Here is a 7,879-nt window from a genome sequence, read left to right on the forward strand (position 1 = left end):
CCCTAGCATCCAGACAGGAACAGGTTCTCTATCCCATGGATTAAAGTATCCAGGCACGTGGTGCCCCTGCTTATCCTTTGATACTCAGGGAGAGTTCCCAGTTATTGACGGGCCCGAGGGACACAGGAGTTTGGTGTTTGGACTGTGAAGCAGGAACCTGTGGTTGGAATTTCCAGAGCCTGGTCAATGACTGTGCCTGGGCTAGCAGCAGATGCAAAACCCACTACCTCCCTGGAGCAGAATATGCCTCGTGGGTGGGCTGCAGACCAGGAACCGTCGAAGATGCCATCTGGTCTAGGGATGTGTCCGTAAGGGTGCCACCCACCACGCTCTCAGGCTTTGCACTAATTTTTGGCCAGCAGCTCGAGAGTGGCTCACCACCTAGGGCCCCGCCTATTTGGCTGATATCCCCAGAGCCTGTCCACCATGTCCTGTGCTGTCTTCCAACCCATTCTTCAGCCTAAGGCCACCCCACACACACGAGCTCCCATCTCCCTACCATCCCCCTCACTCCCTGCCCCCAAAGAGCTAGTGGGTCCCACAGGATTACTGCAGCCTGAGCCACATTTGTGCACCACTTGTTGTGCTATTATGACCCATCCCTTCGTATCTGCCCCAGCCTGGGCTTGCGACCAGGGCCAAGAGGAGTGTGGGAGGCGGTCAGAAGAATGCAGGAGTGTCCTGGGACCCCAGACCATCTTAGTTGTAAGCCCTGGTGTTCGGGTTGCTGGGGCCTGTGGCCTGCCATCCTGATGCTTTGCGCGGCTGGGACCTTGGAGCCACTAGTTGTAATGCCAGGCAAAGAGACCACCCTCTTCAGGTTGGAGGCAGTGGACGACAGTGAGCCCCTGGTGGACGGAGATGCGGCAGGGATCGGGCGGGGGTTCCAGCTGCCTGCAGAAGACATCATGGAGGAGGTGGAGGTTGTGGCAGATGAAGAGCAGCAATAGGGGTCCTCCCAGGAGCTGAAGAGAAGATGATGGAGGAGCAGGGCCAGGAAAGGCCCAGGAGATCAACTGAGCTTCTGGGGCAAGATGCACTGCAGGAACTGGCCGCCATGAAGGTGGAACTGAGGTCTGAGCATGAGAAAAACTGCAGGGCCTACTTTCAGTTCATGCGCAAGAACCATCAGAGGAGGAAGCCTGACTTGGCTTGGAGGAGTGCCATCATCCAGGGCATCCCTTGCTTGTGGGCCATAGCTTTATCCTTTCTGCTGCCCTTGGAGTCCGCTGCTCAGGAGGAGGAGGAGGTGCAGAAAACTTTTCCCTCCTCCCTACCCTGGCAGGTGCAGTTGCAGAGCCATCCATGTTCCCCCTGCAAGGTGATCTTCTCCATTCAGGACCAACCCTACTTCTTGAGCACAGTGATCACTAAGTATAGTTACCTTGACATCGTTGGTAAAACATGGCTCCCAGGGTGAAGAGTGTGGGTATGCAAGGGTGTGAGATCCGCACCCATCTCCCCTGTCTTCTGCAGGGTATAGGGCACATCATTCCACTCCTGTCGACTGATTCTGGGGCTTCGAATGGGGAGCACCCAGCCACAGGCTGGACACCAGGAGCCTTAATTTTCTGAGCTGGTTGTCAGGCCAAAACTGCTTAGAATCGAACAGGATTGCTGAGGTGTGGTGGTTTGAGACCTGCACAGTTAACGATTGATTATGGAATTCTTGGTTGCTGGCTCACCTTACTCATTTTGCCAGCAGATCATCAGCAAAGATGTGTGGGATGATCCCCTGAAGTAGTACCCTGGGGAGGAAGGTTCTTCCATGAGCGTAAGTGACAGAAACATATGTGGAGAGGAAGTGTGGAGGTGGGCCCTGAAGGGACAGTCGTGTAGTATCTAGGACACTGTCCTTTCCCAAATGGGGATGCTCAGACTCATGCAAGCTGGCTTTGGAGCCTGAATTTGAGTCGTGCATGTGCAAGTGACCCCCTGAGACTGTGGATTTGGGGATTCGGTGTGTCCATGAGTGAAGCAAGTGTACCTCAAATCAGCTGTGGTTGCAGTGCCAAAGTCCAGGTGATACTATTAGAGGGAGGGTGAATTAAGGGTTTTTTTTTTTGTTTTTTTTTTTTTCAGAATCATTCTTCCATGGGTCCTGCCATCCCCTGGCTCCTGTTACTGTTACTCCTGTTACTCCAGGGTCCCAGTGCACCTGTGTGCTGACTTTGGGATCTTCTGTGAATTTCCACATTCACCACTCGGCATCTCACCACCACCACACATGCTGCGCTGGAAGCAGCTTCAAGCTGCCTTGGGAAAATACAGAAGAGTTCGGGGAAGGTGGACAGGGAGCTCCAAGGGCAGGACATGGTGCCTACTGTCACCATCTTCGACATTGCAGGACTCAGTTGTGTTAACCTTCTGAAACACCTGTGTACCTTGTTTGTGTTTGTGTCCCATGCTGAGCATGTGTGTGTACACATGCATGTGCTTGTGTCGGCTGTGTTTATATGTGTGTGTATGTGTGTGTGTGTGTGTGTGTGTGTGTGTGTGTGTGTGTGTGTATGTGTGGCCCAGAGCAGATGCAGAGATGAAGGCTACAGGAGACAAGGTGCTGAACAACCATAAGAGGAGGCAGGAGCGTCCCCAGTCTGAAGGTGGTTTGTCACTGGATCTCTGCAGTGACCCTGTCCAGGGTGGGAACAAGAAAAGGATGGCTAGTGATAACTCCAGACCGTGGCTCCAGATATCTGCAATTAGGCCAATTACAAAACACACTCACCATTACTACTATGTTGTTGGGTGTGTTTGGACTAGGAAGAGGGGGTGCATGGTCTGAGGATTCACAAAGGGCCAATCAGGTGGGGTGGGGCTTTGAAACCCCTGCCTGTGGGGCCTTCAGTCTAGGGGGCCATGGCCGGCCTATTGAAATGGTGGACGTGGTTATGGCAAGACCCAGGATGGCGAGGAGGCTAAGGTCCTGCCGAGTTGAGCAGATACCTGAAGAAGAAGGGCATAGATTGCCTGCTGCACTGGAGACTTGTTCCACACATGTGAGAAGGAGAACTGGGAAGGTCCTGGGCCAGTGCTGCCCAGGAGCAGCCCATCAGCCAGCACACTCCCTCCCTGAGAGTGGCACAAACTGCGACACAAAACGCGAGACATGCTAAAGTAAGCTGTACCTGCAAAACCACAGGCATCCTAGGAGAGACAGGGTGTGTGTGTGGCATGCCTACAGGCACTTCTAGCCTGCCTCCCTGGCAGTGCAGAAAGGCAAGGAAAGCGAAAGGGGGTGTAAGTGTCTGACCCTCTGCCCGGATGAGCCTGTGAGGGAGGAAACGGGGAGGGAGCAAGGAAGGTGAGCTAATTGCATGTCCCAAGGGACCTCAGGAGAGTGGGATACAGGGAAGCCCCTGGGGGCAGTTAGAGGCCTGCTGCCCTCCAGGGTCCAGGGTCTAGGCAATAGCTGTCCTACCAAAGATACACCATGGTGTGTACTATAAGTCCTGACGTGAACTCCTTCTTTCCTCTGGGGTCTTGCCTCTGACTCTGGGGGCCTGAGAGGCAATAGTGTGTGTCTGCATCTGAGAGAGGATTCTGGAAGTCTTGCTGGAGCAAAAGCTCTGATTTTGTCGTAGGGGATCTGCACCCGGTGACACTCAGAAGGAAGCTGCCTTCCAGGTGACCATCTTGGATGCCCCCGGGCCTAACTGGGGACTGGCTTCTTTGGCACGTGGGCTGTGTAGGCAATCAGAGATGCATGCCTGTAGGGAGTCCTACCTGGGCCTGAGAGCAACTGAGAGTTTTGGCATTTAGCAAATCACTGTGGCTTGGGTGTTTCAAGCCCTCTTGGTGCATTTGAGATAGAAAGCTTCTTTCTTCCCAAGGGAGGCATTAGCTGTGGTCCCAGAAAGGGAAGGTTTTCCAGGGCATCATCTGTTCGGGGACTCCGTGTGCATGGGAAGTGTTAAACAGAAGGGAAGACGTGTAGCGAGACCACCTTACCTTTATGGCCTCAGGTTCCATTCTTTGTATTGGAAGAGACCCTGTATCCATGAGCATCTTCACAACATTGGCTCAGACCCAGGCCTATCACAGTCTCTTGGGGCTCTTGGAGGCTCAGGCGTCTCTTTGGCCTTTTTCTGCTATATGGACATAGCACTTGGTGGCACAGGTATATAGGTGCACATAGAAAGTTACACTGATAGGAAGAACAGAGAGCCTCACTCACAATGTTGTGGGCCATAGCGGGTGGTAAGCTAGCAAGAGGGCCACAACATTGACAAGGAATGACCTAGGTAGGTGCACACCGAGAAAGCGATTCTCCAAGTCAGCTGAGCCCAGAGGTCCTTGTTTTCTGGTCCCCTGAAGGAATGCACAGGCAATGGATCAGGCCAACGTAGAGACTGGTACTGTGAAGCTGTTCAAGGTGATGGGAGAATGCAGAACACACACTCATGTCATACAGCTGTTCATGGCGAGCGCTGCAGGTCGATCCCTGTCATAAGCAAATGTCAAGATTTTGAAACCTTTGAGGATAAGTCACAGAGTTAGATGGAGAAGGCAATGGCACCCTACTCCAGTACTCTTGGCTGGGAATTCCCATGGACGCAGGAGCCTGTTAGGCTGAAGTCCTTGGGGTCGAGAAGAGTCGGACATGACTGAGCAACTTCTCTTTCAATTTTCATTTTCATGCATTGGAGAAGGAAATGGCAACCCACTCTAGTGTTCTTGCCTGGAGAATCCCAGGAACTGGGGAGCCTGGTGGGCTGCCATCTATGGGGTCACACAGAGTTGGACATGACTGAAGTGACTTACCAGCAGTAGCAGCACACAGTTAGAAGTGCAAAGTGACATGATTAATGAGCAAGTGAAAGAAAACAACGAGGACAAAGAAAGTTGGGTGCTTACCAAAATTCATGTTCCTGGAGAAGAAAGCTTGTATTTCTGCATATGTGCAAGTTTCCTCTCAGGGATGTTACTGTGTACACACACATGTGTGCACATAGAGTTCCCTGCCAGTACATTTGTGAGTATGAGCTGTCGGAATTGATCTAGCCAGGTGATGGAAGTTGGATAGCGAAAACATGAAGGTCTTAGGGGAAGGTACATAGACTCTGGCCAGCAGAAGGACTGAAGCCAGGGAATCAATCCCCGTTATCTCACTGAGCAAACAAGTTCTAAGTGGAATCACAGTGGTGCACCCTGGATGCCTGGCAGAAAAGAGAGGCAGGGGAAAGAGCCTGGAGAGTGGGCAGAGGAAAGGCCACTACACCTGCAGTTTATGAAAAGTAGAAAATGTACCTAATGACCTGGAAGGAGAAACTGTATCTTATTTATTGAGATATCTAGCCAAGGAGAATTCCAGCCAAACAGCCAAAAGTGCTTCCTGGTTTCTTCTTGCTGCCTATAGTAAAATATGAAGGGAAATTAAATGAATAAATAAATAAATATGAGAAAGACTATTTAAAAATAAGACAGAACTTGCTGATTTGGAAATTTTCCAGTCTTTTAAGATGTCAGAAGATGCGAAAATTAATGGCTCTGAAGCAAGGTCATATACAAGGCATTGATATAAGATGGTCTAAATATAACATTTACATCATGTATAGGTCATTCTTCTTATTATTTTTTTTAAATAAAGGTTGTCTAAAGATGAGTGTGACTGTAAAATTCTTTGTTAAGCCTCAGAAAGCTGGAAGGGGATGCTTCATGGCATTATTTAGGCAGGCCAATGCCCTCCAAAGAGTTTAGGGGTGTCACTCAGAGATCATTTCAGTCAAACAATAAGATTTCTACCAAGTTTCAGGGTGTTATCCCTCAGCTATCTCAGCAGAAAACCAAGACAGAGAAGGACTTTTTATGAAAACATGTGTGATTGTGGCTTTCGGGTGGAGTGCTTTACCATGAAAACCAGTAAGATTATCAGGAGACATACCAAGATTTTAAGATAACATATTTAAGTTCAGCTTGGACTGAAAGGACCAGCAATAGTACAAAATAAGAGAGCTCTGGACTTCTACCTTTGACAAGCAGGAAGCAGGCTAGGGAGACTGTTTCACTGTAACCATATACTACCCACCTTTCCTGCAATGGAATCATGTCAGAGGGCAGAATTAAAAATTCAGAAACTGAAGCCTAGGAAGTTTCCAGGCCTTAAATGCTAATCAAAGGACTGCCAAAAAGAACCCGTGGGATTTCAGAACTGCTACTATTGACTCCCACTCCCCTCCCCTTTCTGGAACAGGAGTGTCTATAAAGGTTATCTATGCCTGACCCAGCACTGTATGTTGGCTGTGAAAGTGAGCAGAATAATTCATCTCTTTTGTTTACAGATCATCAGGTCTAGAGGAACTACACTTGTATAATTTGATCTGATGTGTTGGAGAAGACTTGAGAGTCTAGTGGACTACAAGGAGATGAAACCAGGCAATCCTAAAGTAAATCAGTCCTGCATATTCATTGGAAGGACTGATGCTGAAGCTGCAGTTCCAATACTTTGGCTACCTGATGTGAAGAACTGACCCATTGGAAAAGAGCCTAATGGGGGAAATATTGAAGGCAGGAGAAGGGGACGGCAGAGGATGAGATGGTTGGATGGCATCACCAACTCAATGGACTTGAGTTTGAGCAAGCTCCTGGAGTTAATGGTGGACAGGGAAGCCTGGCGTGCTGCAGTCCATCGGGTCGCAAAGATTAGAAAACAACTGAACGACTGAACACTTGAGATATTGCACAAGTAGACCCTGATCCATATCTGAAACTGACTTAGATGACAAGGCCCTGAACTACAAGTTAATGCTATAATGGATAAATTATTTGAAAGCATTGGCAGGAAAATGCATTTTGGACATACAAGTATGTAAACAATTTTGTGGCCATGTGTGTACCATGTGGTTTTAAAGGATGTCCACAAGTCCTTTCTTTCAAGGGTGGATGTTTATACTCCCCTTCACATGTGGGCTGGACTTAGTGGCTCACTTCTAATGTTAGAATATTGTAGAAATGAAAATGAAGTGTCTGAGACTAGGTCATAAAAGACACTGCAGCCTCCTTGCTCATCCTCTTGGATCACTCTAGAAGCCAGCTTAGTAGTATCTTGACAACACTCATGTAACCCAGTAGAGGGGCCCATGGGAAAGAACTGAGGCTTCCTCCCAACAGCCAGCAAAGAAACTGGTTTCAACAGCTATGTGAGTAAGCCATCTTGGAAGGAAATCCACCAGCCCGTGTCAAGGCTTCAGATGACGACAATCTCATGAAACCCTGAACCAGAACACTCAACTGAATTACTCCTGGATTCCTTTCAGCAGCAGTATGAGATAATATTGTTTTAAGCTGTTAGTTTGGGTAATTTGTCATGTACCAGTAGTTCATTAATGCACTGCCAACTTTGTGCCATGTCTTTATCCCGGGGCGCCTGCCCATTTAGTCCAATCTAAGCTGTTAGTTTGGGGTAATTTGTTATGCAGCAGTAGTTCATTAATGCACTGCCAACTTTGGGCCATGTATTTATCCCGGGGCGCCTGCCCATTTAGTCCAATCTAAGCCAGAATCTGCTAGTTCAGTTTAGAAAACATACCTCACCCTTGATCTGACCACCCTCAGTATCAGATCAAATTCCTTATCACTTGCCTCAATATCTTATCAGCCTTGCCTAGCCTCAGCAATGATCCTCTCAGTTGAGCCAGAATCCACCCTCACCCTTATGGCCCTCTTAATAAGTTTCCATTCACTGACACCCACTCTGTTGTTGTTGTTCATTGCAGTCTCCTAGTCTCTATTTGCAATCCCATGGACCCATCCTGTTCCATAGCTATAAATCCTAGTTGTGTCCCTACTGGAGTCAGACTTAAAGCTCAATCTCTCCCGTATTATAAGACCCAGCTCTAGTACTCTTACTTTGAATAAAGTTTTTCTTACCACTTTTAGT

This window comes from Bos taurus, chromosome Y (genome assembly GCF_002263795.3).
Source record: "Bos taurus isolate L1 Dominette 01449 registration number 42190680 breed Hereford chromosome Y, ARS-UCD2.0, whole genome shotgun sequence".
In the NCBI taxonomy this organism is placed as follows: Eukaryota; Metazoa; Chordata; class Mammalia; order Artiodactyla; family Bovidae; genus Bos; species Bos taurus.